The sequence below is a fragment of the Glandiceps talaboti genome, chromosome 9, assembly GCF_964340395.1.
Source record: "Glandiceps talaboti chromosome 9, keGlaTala1.1, whole genome shotgun sequence".
Lineage (NCBI taxonomy): Eukaryota > Metazoa > Hemichordata > Enteropneusta > Spengelidae > Glandiceps > Glandiceps talaboti.
The window spans coordinates 9,446,895-9,461,076 of NC_135557.1; positions in this window are offsets into that span (position 1 = coordinate 9,446,895).

Consider the following 14,182-nt stretch of genomic DNA (forward strand, 5'->3'; position numbering starts at 1 on the left):
AACACAAACTATGATGATAAAATTACAAGACATACATCTAAATCGGTATCAATAACTTTAAAATTGATTAACATGTCAAACATTAACGACAAAATTACATTTCAGGGTCACAAAGCTAACTTACTGAGTTGAGTTGTAGACAGCTGAAGACGCATATAGCATACAGGTCGAAGTTCTTTGTTGTACTGTCAAACATTGCGAGGCGGAATCGCGTTTATCATCTTGTCGGAGTAAGATAGGTCTATGGATTATTAAATATTTCGTTGAATCGATAATTTATAGCGTTTTAAATAAAAAATTTGGCAATTATAAATGACGATCGCACTCCGCCACTTTCGTCGGCGGCAGCCATGTTGTTTTTGACAGAGTGAGACTTGTTTGAATGTTCGAAATTATGTCCTCCAAATAAGTTGCCACAAAGGTCGTAAGCGAAACACAGGTGAACAAAACACCTTACATAAAATGGCGGCCGATCTGAAGTTAGGGATATCGAGTATGCCACAAAATGTGGAATTTTCAAAACAAGGAAATTTTTACGAAAACATCCATGATAAACTATTTAAACACATATCATTAAGCTGTTTGTACTGACAAACTTTGGAAGCTATCCTTAGAAGGTGGCTTTTTGTATACATCTGATGGTAAATAGAATAGAATCCCAAGAATGACATTATTCAAGTTGATAATTATGATGTGGAATATGCTATACATAAAGCGAATGAGAGAGTAAATGTTGCATATGTGCAGGGTTTGTACTCAACATGATACATGCAAGAGGACCAGGCAATTTTCGCATTGAAAGTGAGTGTACATCTCACAAAGTGTTCATCGAATGATTGGACTGATACAATTGCAACACGGCATCAAGACATTCCACAATTGCTATTAACATCTGTAAAATCAGTAAAGTGGAAACGGGTCTATATTATATTGGTGAATATGTCGTGCCATGAACGATTCGGTATTTGTCTGAGAAAACAGGGTGTGTCCAAAAACCACGAAGGTAAATTATGGTAGTTGTTGATTTTGAAATGTGATAATGCGGTAGAAATTATAATCAAACGTTTGGTTTTGAATTTACATTTGGGGATATCCAACTGCGCTTATCTTTTCAGTGCACACTCCAGTAACAACGACGAATCCAATTCATTCATACCAAAGTAGAATAAGTTGCAGGGAATATGTAGACTTACTTAACAATGATTCGGTATTATATTTCTACCTTTGCACAGGCATCCATCGATGTGCAGCCACAAAACGGTTTGAATACAGATGGTGCATTTGCACCTCCTGCATGGCACATTGATGTCGAAGTTAAAGAGGAGTATGGAAAAGAAGAATCATCATCCCAGCCAGTGTTTGGCTACCCGATGGGCATTGGTAAGTGGGAAAGTATAGCTTCCATGGCGTTCATTGTACTCGTTAGTACATGTGCGGCTCTAATAATACAAAACAGAAGTTGTCAAACGCTCGCACGCACGCACACACACACACACGCACACATAAATAAACAGCTCTGAGAGAGAGAGAGAGAGAGAGAGAGAGAGAGAGAGAGAGAGAGAGAGAGAGAGAGAGAGAGAGACTCACACAGTAATCAATCTTAATCAGCCTACATTACAAACTCGTAGAAAAGCCGCTCGACTTATGAATCTATATAATCTATACATACCATACAAACGAGCACATTAGTCCACCCATCCACCTTAAATGTTGTGTAATCTTATCAACACATTATGATTGTACACCATTTTATTATTTTCATTCTTTGTTCAACTTCTAAGGGCCTATGATGTTTAATGGATGCTATGGCTCTGAGTACCAGCCTGGAGATCCATGTTATGAAAATAGAGTACCTTCATGGTCAACGTGTCGTGTAAGTATGCTTAAGATACAATAGAAACCATTCAAGCTGATATCCAATGTGGCCTGAACATTACATGTTTACAGCTGCAGCAGGCTAGACGAAAAGCTTGTGTGGAATCATTATGGTATAATTGTTAGCGTGACCTGCTGGGAATCTGATATGATAGAGATTTCAATATGAATGATGTAATCCTATCATTGCAGAGAATTTGGTTACTTTAGGAAGTATAATAGTAACTGCGCCTTAAAACATGTTATTATTATTATTATTACTATTATTATTATTATCATTACAAGTGAGGGGGTTTAAATATTGTATAATAATAACGCATTATGTGAGAGACAATTTAGAGTAATGATGTATTTCGGTCCTATTGTCAATAAAATGTATCCGTTTGAGCATATATTTGCTATACCGGCTCATATTTGCTATGCCGATTGACATTTTAGGGCGCCCTTTCACAACTTTATCTGTACATACTTCTGCATTCCATTTTTGAGAGTCTTAAAAATAATAAAAGTAATTTCAAAATTGCATGCTAAGAAAATGAAAAAGCTAAGGGGTGTAATATTAAATAAATGAAAATGTCTGGGAGGACTTTAGTTGAACTGAAGTTGAAGTTTACCAGACTACTGAGTTCGAAAAAAACCCAACCCCATTTTAGACCAAATGGCTAGAAAACGAACCCAAAAGGGCAGCACATAAATGTATACTCAAATAAGGGACTAAGCCCCCCCCCCCCCCCCGATAATTGTCTGAACAGCTCGCATCACGACCAGCAGGGTTAATAGTCCAAATACATTGTTCTGTAATGATTTATAAAGTTTCTGATGATATTCCCTGAAAACAATATTTGCAGTGCGCCTTAAATATTTGTAATATTATTCCGAAATCACAGTTGTTTTCAAATTATCGTAGACTTTCACAACATACTGTAACAAATATCCCTCGCCGGCCGTTCAGCAAATTCATTTAACATAATGTAATACAGTGTAAAGTCCAAAGTGATTATATTATTCAACGAAGTGTTTAGTAGTAGTATTTCTACTATGCAGCAGTATATTGACAGGTACAAATATTTTGATTATACAGTGTTGCAAAGTTTACTGAAAAGATTATAGATTTTTCCGCCCCCTACAGGCGCTCTGAGCTGTACGAGTGTTATAAAATTTGAGCCAGGTTTTTGAGCTATTGCCGTGCCTATTTTATTGTGGAGTCAAATGATGTATCCATTCTTGGCAAAACTTGGCCTCAGATTTCTGCTTGCTATGAAGACGTGTACTTAATATTTAAGGATCATTTACAGAAATAATAGTTACTAACGTTAGATTTGTTTACGAATTACGTCACTGTACCCATCAATGTCGCTTATCAGATTTCACACTAAATATGTTGCTTCCCATCAGACATTTAACTGAAAGTAAGGGAATTTATGATCGTAACATGTTCAGTCATAAAATTATAAGGTTTCTGGCAATTTCCATGACTTGTTTAAAAAGATAGCAGTTCAATAATATTTGGAAGCAACAGCATAAAGATAATGCTAAATATTCCGTGATCACAATCAATCCCAGTCAACCAGATGCACATGTAGTATGTTTGTGCCTCCTGTATGGTACGGACGGACTAGCCTATCTGTCAGTGTCACATTTTGCTTATTATCGTCAAGATGTTGTAAGAATTTAAAAATTGTCTGTGTCTGATAAACATAATTTCTCTTCCACTAAAATTTAGTTGTACTCACTCATGTAAACGTTGTTGATCATGCTTGAGATGTCACACTGACCTCGTTTCCTTCGACGTCCTTATGAAAATAGGTCAAGGGTTAAAATCACCTAGAACACTTTCGCTCGTGATAATGTTGCTCGTCTTGTTTTGCCGCGTAAAAGTAATACAAGTAAAATAATTTCTAGATAATTATGAATTAATTTCTTATTTTATACTTTGGGCATTTTAGTTTTGTCTGATAACCAGCCACCTTGAAAACCATGTACTCGCTTTATTTGATTTTATCTTGATTGGGTTCATTACCATCCAAAGAATCCAAAGTATTTTCGTTGCTTTCAAAAAACTACCCGTCCCGTGCGTGTACTGAAGACTCACTGTATGTGGCATGGTGTATCGTATACGACTAATTTTGCCATGTGAAATAAAATTTGAACATGCTGAAGAGAACTATGGCTGGGCATGTCTTACTTTTGTTTTGTTTCGTTTTGTTTTGTTTTGTTTTTTTGACGTATTGACTCTACAGTGTTGTGTCCATATATGTTATATGAACCTGTGTTTGCCATGATGCAGTAATTTTCCAGGCAGACACAACAATGAAAACACTGAATTTTAACATCAGTACAGCGTTGTGTATGTCTTTTTATGTTGATTTCGACAATGATACATGTTATGTATCAAAATAAAAGCAATCAATTCTCGGCAGTCTGCTTGACAATCAGACAATCGGACTACGCATTGTTGTTAAAAAAAAATAGTATCATGAAGCTGACTTGCCTTCTTTATATCAGTTCAAACACAATTTTCGATTTCACTTTGAACATGAGCCACAAGCTGGGAACTCCTAAATTGGTCAGGTAACCAGTTACATTAACTGCTGGCCTTGAAAACATTTGTTGCATCTGTAAAGTTTATTATTGTGATGACCAAGTATAGTGTGTTATGTTTCTTGGTTCATTGTGATATAAATAGAAACAGGTGAAATGCACATAAAACCGTAATTGCTAATTGGGGTTGGGGTAGGGAATGTGTGGTAAAGGCACGGTACTAACCAGTCTAACGCAACGTACTCCTACTAACGCACATGTTGAAGCCTTTATTACATGTAAACAGACGTGTAGTTCTCAACTTTTCATATAACATACTATACTTGCTTTAATGTAATGTACGATGAAGCAAACTGAATCTTTATAACAACAATAACGACGTTACAAAGAGATACAGAACAACAGGTTTTAGGTCAAATACATGTATCGGCCATAGATATACATGTATGTTATGTAATTCCATAGAAAGTATACATAAATAACCTTTCCCCACGTCATCTTAGTTTCACGTTTGCTCGCGATACAGACACTGGGTACAGCCATCGTTAAAGTTCAGTGGATTCATGATCAGTGTACTTTATTAGGCAACTATTTAACAAAGGTAACCAGTGCTTAGTATTCATAGAAATACTCCACTTTTTTATCTCAGCGCGATAAACTACCCTTTGTAGTTTGGGCAATGTGCAAATAAAAATATATTCAACGGATTTATGTTATTTGTGAGATGTATGTGTATATAACAAAAACATAGTTTTCACATCTATCATACATTTCCATGGAAACAGCTATCCAATTTTGTACTATTTATGTTACACCAGGTAGCACTCATACATGCCAAAAAAAAGGATTTTTTATCACTACATTTGAGAGACATTTCAGAGGAATGGTGCCTTTTGGTCATATTGTCAATAAAATGTGTCTGTTTGAGCATATGTTTGCTATGCCAGCTCATATTTGCTATGCTGGCTGACGTTTGAGGGCGTCCTTTCACACCTTTATCTGTACATACTGCATTCAAGTCTAAACTATAATAAAAGTAATTTCAAAATTGCATGACAGCAGAATAAAAAGGGGTTTAATATTATATAATAATGACAATAAAAATATATTAGGATGAAGTTTGTACGTCCCTGGTCGAACCTCTTAGCATAAAAATACATAGCCATGTAAGCACACACTGTGTTGTCGACATGAAACGCACTACTTTCTAAACACTACTTTCTCAATATAAAATGTCACTGAAATGAACAAAATGGAACATTCAAATTCCCAATTATTGAATTATAATCTAAAATGATCTGAATACAATAAAATGTCGATGATATCGATAATATAGACATGTTTAGCCAACTGAAGGGGGTAAAATCAAACCAGCTTATGTGATCAGTCAAGTTCACTCATGACATCATCAACAGCAAGATTTGCAACAGAACACCATACTACTGCAATATGAACTTTCAACCGGCAGTTGTACTCAGCGAACATTTCATAGATTTTCCATTCCCTCACTTGCCAGTTACCAAATGTAATAACCTTCCGATAAATTGTTGTTACAATCGGACCATATATAAGATATCAACCAAATTCAGACGTCATGTAGGAGAATTCAAAAAGACAATTTTTTCCCAAGTAACTTCTGAGAACATGATTGGATAATGACGTTCACATGGTAAATAGAGAGAGAGTTGGTATCAGCCGTAATATGCAAAATATGTTGTTAGATTTATATGTTTTTGCATGGAAATCAAAGCATATTAATTTCCTTTGAAACAATAGTGTTAAAGTGCAATGGAATAAAAGCTGATAGACGCACATTTCTTAGATAAAACTATATTTGATTATATGTTTGTTTAAGTACACAGTTGTATATATATATTGAGTTATTTAATATGCATAAACTATTGTTTTAATTGTTATGAGTTTCTCGAGAAGGAAGGATTTTCTTTAGGATGTTGTTGACATAGTCATGTTTTGGAAGAAGAAAATGTTACATTTTAGTAGGAATACACTTGATGTCAAGTGCTAGATTTGTGAGTTTACAGTAAGCATTTTACAATACAAACTGAACAGGACAACTTTAAGATTCAGTGTGGTCTATCCGGTATGATAAATACCGGATACATTGTGTATAATCGAAATTATGGTATGGATAAGTTTATTCCTTTGACCTAGATGGGGTTGATGATGGTGGCGGAGGTAGGTTAGAATTGATGGGGTCATCCTGTTTTTACCTCCCACAAAGGGGGTGTTAAGTTTGCATATGTGTGTGTGTGTGTGTGTGTGTGCTTGTGTCTGTCTATTTGTGGACACGATATCTCAAAGACTGCTTCATCATTTCAACCGAAAATTGTTACACATCTTTATTATCATCACTAAAAGAGCTGTTCAGATTTTGATAAACAGTTTAAGAATTATAATGATTAATTAGGCTAATTAACGATTTTTATTAATTAGACAATATCAACATAGTACAAATTTCAAACTCTATATAATTTGGTACATACATTTGTGATATGAAAGTTATTTATTTGGCAATATTGATAATTTAAGTGGAAATTAATTTCATTTTGATTTTTATGCCGTGTAAATAAAAAAAAGAGTTATATAGCCCACAATTTTCCTTTCTACCTTCTTCATAATTTAAATTTCTATTTTATTGTGAGAACAATTCATGTTCATATCCGGAATAATTCTGCTAAGTTTGTATTTGTTGTTTTCCTTTACGTCAATGTATGATAGCCTAATTTTGGTTTTATTTAATATTATCATATGGATTTGTGTGTGCCATTGCTGTTTATGACAACAAACCTCTACATTCACTTGCAGTGATAGATCAGTATATTAGGCTGATGGCCCGGATACTATAAATACTGCACGTTGTTATTATTAAAAAGAGAAACTTCAACCCTCCGTAGTTGCTAATTATATGTTGATGTTGTCTTGTAAGGCTTGGTAATAATTGCCTACAAGGGTCTAAATAACCTAAAGTTAGCTTGAAATGAAACAAACAAACCCAGCACTTCTAGGAAGACCTCCTAGGAGAGTGGTGTACCTGTTGATATCTCAGGCCTTTCTCCCTATGTTTCACTGGTAAGATGCATGTACTCATTGTGGAACATATATTACCCTGTTTAGATGCTAACTGTATTGTGGTACTATCTTATAAAGCATTTTCGAGAAATAGTCAAGCAGTTCACCCTGAGCTCCCAGTTACGATACAATAATTCATTTCAATATGATATATGGGGGGGGGGTGTAATAATCTTTTAGAATTAAGTGATATGTTGGAGATTTTACATCTTTTTCAGGTCAGTGACCTTTCGACAGGACTATTGAAAAGCTATACCCCTCACGGCCAGAAAAATACTGACCGATCCCTTAGAACATTACAGTAATAATGAAATTATGGTATGTCATGTATAAATGAATATATTCCAGAATATGCTTGATGCAGCCAACTTTATTGGTGTTGGATTTGATGGACGTGGAGAGTACAGTCCAGATAGCCGTAAAATGAGTCTTATCCAAAGAAAATGTGATGGTTCTTTCAAGTAAGTGATTGCAGTACTTTTTTTAAATAAAGAGGACGAGACTATTAAGCTGCTTATTCCTTTCAATTAGTGGGAGTGATTTCACAATCCAAAAGGGGACGTTTTTTGAACGCAAGTCATCGTCATTTCCACGTGCATGAAAAGTTCATAAAATCAAACAATTTCAAACCGAATGTTGGTATTAATATGATGTACAACTCGGTAAAGTGACGGGACGATGGTGATCATGATGACGCCACCATGTTGGAAATAGTGTGATCATTTGGACCAGTTCCCTAATAATAGTGACACAGAGACTTTGGTAAGTTCTAGATACTTCAATTTACTATTTAAAAAAATGGATTGCAGTGATTTTTGTTGATTCTGATTTGGGTGCACACCGGTTGCGGAGACACAATATGGCCGCCACGGGCTACACAGGCTACACCCGTCTACGTGTGTCACTGTTACCTGGCCTAACACATAACATGGTATAAAGTGCGAACCACTTGAAGGAGTTGCTGTTGTATTTTACCTTCAAGCAATGACAGAAATCACAGGACCACATCATAATTTCAGCATCGAGAATAAACGGATCCATGTTCGTTCACTTCAACTCAATGAAATGGGTAGACACTATTTGAAGGAAAGAACTACAGTAGTACAGGTGGGTGGTTACTTTATTCATGATGAACCTGTCATCAAACCTTTTATCCCTGATGAATCAATTATATGCGAAGTATCACGCTATGGAAAAGTCGCCGGCGGTGTTTGAGCAATACCACTTGGATGCAAGAATGATAGACTGCCGTGAACAGAACCAACCACTAGCAACAACGAGCAGCGAAAATACTACGAATAATAACGACTCGCCTCCGACAAATGAAAATAATATCAACATGGCCAGAGAATAAACGGATATTAACACCCAAGTAACCTAACCAACAAATACAACCGTCCACGCCAACGATAAGAACACCGTGAGTACACAAGACAAAATCGATAACACAAAATGAATCGAACCAAGCAGCGTATGCATTGATATAGATCAACCCCGTCAACAGGAAGAAAACCAGAGTGTAACCGAAAATACCCTAACCCCAAAACTGCACAACCGAAAACTTACCCTGAACCAAAATGCAATGTCAAAGAAGACGAAAATAACAATGAAAAAGACAATAGTGATGGAGAGAGGGTAATGAACAAGAGCTGCCACGAGAACACTATACCTAAAACACAGAAATTGACACAGCCAGAATTTCATACTCGCTGCTATCCACACAGAACCAGTAATATACACAGGATAGCATAAACGACACATCGACAAAAGAAACATGACAACGAGTATCTTATCTCAGAAATGTCGGACACACCATTAAACTCTTCTGAGATATCCTCATCGGCAATCAAATTTTTTTCATCGAAAAATGCTTCGACTTCAGACCTTACTAGAAAAGATCTTTCCAAAAGTTTACTACACTATAGCTCAACTGAAACAATGAGTGCAACACAAAAAACACACATTTACAAAATGGTAATTAAAATTTGATTACACATAAAAACAACAGGTAGAGCAACTATCGTCCGAACATTCCACGATCAATGTGTTCAGTACAGTACAGTAACTGTTCACTTACAACTTAATTTTTTCCCAGATTCTACATGTACCGTTTTCACCTATGTATTTGTAATTATAGAATCTTTCGAGACACTATAATCGCACTGTCTACTCTACCAGAGTATGTAAACAAGATAAAAGTGTTGCATTTACGTCTTCAGCGCTAGCTGTTGACGCTGTTTTGTCCGAGTGCCATTGGTGCATGGACTTCTTGTTGTCATCGTCGCTCTCGGTTAACGATGATGTTGCAAAGGTGCCAACGACGACGACTACGACTTTTTAAAAGGCATCTTCTGCTCATGTGCGTTTTTCATCAACGATGATGTCGCATTTAGGCTATTTTTAGTATTAAGGCCAACGACGAAGACGACTTATTAAAAGGCATCTTCTGCGCAAGTGCGTTTTCATCAACGATGATGTCGCATACTTGGCCAATGATGACGATAACTTTGCATGCATGGTGATGGTGATGACGACGATGGCGACGAAGGTCCACATTGGCGTGTGTAGCTAGTTTTATCGTCGACAACAGCCGATGACGACGACGACTTTGATAGGCTTTTTCTATGCAATGTTGCGTTGACGACGATGGTCCCAACAACCGGCTTTCCATATGATGATGATGATGCAACGACGTTGATCACTATTTATTAGTTTACCCTTGGGTCCATAGACAAGGCTGAACGCCTGTCTATATATGGATAATATGTTTTTCACCGTGTTTGCATTTTACAATTCTTTAGATATGATGGCTATGATGTGCCTGATTCGATGAAAATATATGGTATCTATGATACCTCATCCACCATGATGACGTTCTCGAAACGAAGTGAATACACCAAGTACTTAGAAACAGAAGCTGGTATATCTGGTGGTTTTTCGTCCTTCAGTGGTGGAGTAACTGCTGCGTACGGTTCTGCACAGACTTCTAACCAACAACAATTCATGTCCACACTTGATATTGACATCAAGAGGTGGGTTTATTTCACTTGTTTCACAGAGTTATCCTGAGAGAATGTTTACATCTTGTTGCTTATCACTACCTACACATGTATGTATGTATGTATGTATGTATGTATATATGTATGTATGTATGCATGCATGCATGCATGTATGCATGTATGCATGCATGTATGTATGTATGTATGTATGTATGTATGTATGTATGTATGTATGTATGTCTATCTGTTTGTGCATATGTCTATGTCTGTGTTTGTCCTGCATATGTGTCATATTGACAGTTTGTCATTAATTCTCTCTTTACAGATATGAAATGTCCAAGGACGTGACTACAGCAAATGACTTGTCTACTAGTTTCCTTAAAGAGTTTATGAATTTACCTAACAGCTACATAGGATCATCAAATCCACTTAAATATCGTTAGTACATGATATGCCCAAACTTTCACAGATGCATACACTACAATCTTCAATAAGAAACAAATTATTTCTATACCACCAAGTATATTACTTGAAGAGTTGTATCTTAGCAGAATTTACAAGTTTGGCTATCATCTACAACTCAATTCCCAATTAGGGGCCTCGTTGTGTTTTCATAGTTTTTAAATATGACAACTAATACTATGTTTTGGATTATGTGACGCGTAAACATATCTTAAATAGTGTTGGATCCATTTGGGCAGTAGGCCTGTCACACTAGAGGGGTTTAGGTAGAATTTACGTGATTTATATACGTGTAGCTTCATAGTCACCTGATTTGAAGCAACTCACACCTTGTGTATCTGACGACACGTCAAATTAGTGATCTACTCGTAACTGTAAATGTTAAGGTTTTGTCTTTGTTCTTAAAACTAAAATAATTGGTCTGTTTTTCGTCTGGGTAAATTAGGGGAAAATGACAAAAAATACCGACATGTTTAGAAAACAAAATAATGTTTGAGGCCTTCTGGACAGGCGATGCCAACGCGTATACGCATATTCCACTGTCATTCGCACTTGTGTTCTGAGACAGTAACAGAAGACAACTTTGTACGCATCATTACTTGTACACCTGCAAGATAATGCTCCTGTAGGCATTCGGACGTATATTCAAATCTCTCAATGTCGGAGAACTTTTCGTCCACATTTAAATTAACTGTGGTATTAGGGTTGGTAATATGTGAAACACAATTGCCATTACTGAACGGGTTAAATGTTTTGGCACATTCTATTAAATAGCTATTCACCGACTGTAATTATTCAATTTTAGGGCTTATTTTTCATTATCTACATTCCTACTTGGGGTTGTTATTATAGATGACGGGTACATTCTGTGCTTTGTAATAATTGTTGATTTTTAATCTACTGTCATTTATACTCACTTCATTTGTAAGCAATGTAACAATGTACTAACAATAGGATTGGGTTTATACTGGCGTATGACACACTCTACAACACATATATAAATGCGCATGCTCCGTGTGTGTGGTATTTTATGTTTTCAAGAGAGACATTGCTTGAGCTGTTTGGAGTATTTGCAGACGTTTTCAACAGAATGTGAAAATATTGGAGTGCTTACATTGTTGATTGTTTATGAAAAAGTGAGATTTGCAATGAATTCCGATATATACTGGTAATAAAAAATGACGGATCGTTGGATCCGAATATGACTCCAAAAAATAAAATTTTGTTGATAACTGACATTTACCGACCGACAGATTAATACATACATACATACATACATGCATACATACATACATACATACATACATACATACATACACACACACATACATACATACATACATACATACATACACATACATACATACATACATACATACATACATATGTACATTCATACAAATGTACATACATACATACATACATACATACATACATACATACACACACACATACATACATACATACATACATACATACATACATACATACATACATACATACATACATACATACATACACACAAACATACATACATACATACATACATACATACATACATACATACATACATACATACATACATAGTTATATGTCAGCATCTTTACAGAAAGAATGTATACTTAGGCAACATGATACTATATTAATCAGCTTACAACAAATCTGAACACAAATCAGTTATCGCAGAAATGAGACTTTTATCACTTTCTGTCCACAGAGGATTTCATTCAGCGATGGGGAACACATTATGTTAAATCTGGTGTGTTTGGTGGAAGGCTGGAAATTCAGAAAGTTTCATCAAGTTCATTTTACAGCTCCGTCGAAGATTTCTCCGTTGAGGCAAACGCCGACTACCAGTCAATCTTCGCCAGTTTTCACGCTACTGCATCTGCTAAAGGCGATTCATCATCTTCACGGGAAACTGGCTATTCATCAACTAATGTAAAAGCACTCGGTGGACATCCAGATATAGCAGCCATTGTAACTGATTTCAATAGCCCGACGATCAAGACAGGTAAGACAGTCAGCTGACAAGTGACATTTGGGGAGGGGGGGGGGTGCACTTAATGTGAATAAAGTTAATATATTTATATGGGCCATTCATAATGACAACCTACACTTTACAAATTGTTTCAAAATTAAAACTGAGTAAACCTATTTACATTAACCTTTATAACATTATCACATTATCTTACCAACAATCGACAACAGATCTTATGAACTGGTTGCACTCTATTCAAGACTATCCCAAAGCATTCAAGTTTGGTTTGGCTCCTATTACCGACCTCTTATACTTCCAAATGGATGAGATATTTCCAACTGCAGAGTTTGAGTCGTGTACTGATAGGACAGACTTACAGTTGGATGATCAGACTGGGAAACGGTATTACCTTGTGGAGAAGACAGTTGGAAATCTTACAGTCCATGAAAGGGAATTCTGTAAATTTATGTCAAAGGAGGTGTTTATGGATGACATCGCTAAAAGAAGAGATTCTTTGGAATATGCAATAAGTATTTACATGTCCGAGGTAATAAGAAACATCATTTGGGTCATTAGAGGCGTGTATTGCACGGATGGCATTTATTTTGTTCCCCAGCTAATTGATATTTTGCAAGATGACATGCTGTGATTCAAAATACTCTCATTCAATAAAAAATTGATATTTTGCTAGATGGCATGCTGTGATTTTAAATACTCACATTGACTAACATTGACATTTTTAAGATGACATGCCGTGATTCTAGAGTTGAGTACTTCTATTTAAGTAGATGACATGCTGTGATTCTGAAAATTAATATTTCAATTCAATATGACGACTTGTATTAGGAGCTGGTGGCATAAATTACGGAATAAAATAAACCACATATATATATATATATATATATATATATATATATATATATATATATATATATATATATATATATATATATATATATATATATATATATATATATATATATATATATATATATATACATGTATATATATGTTGAGGGTAGAAGAAAATCAAGTCGGGTTTTCGTCTCTACAAGCCTGTTTCGTGAGTAAATCACTCGTCAGGAGATGTTGATGTACCATCAACATCTCCTATATATATATATATATATATATATATATATATATATATATATATATATATATATATATATATATATATATATATATATATATATATATATACATGTATATATATGTTGAGGGTAGAAGAAAA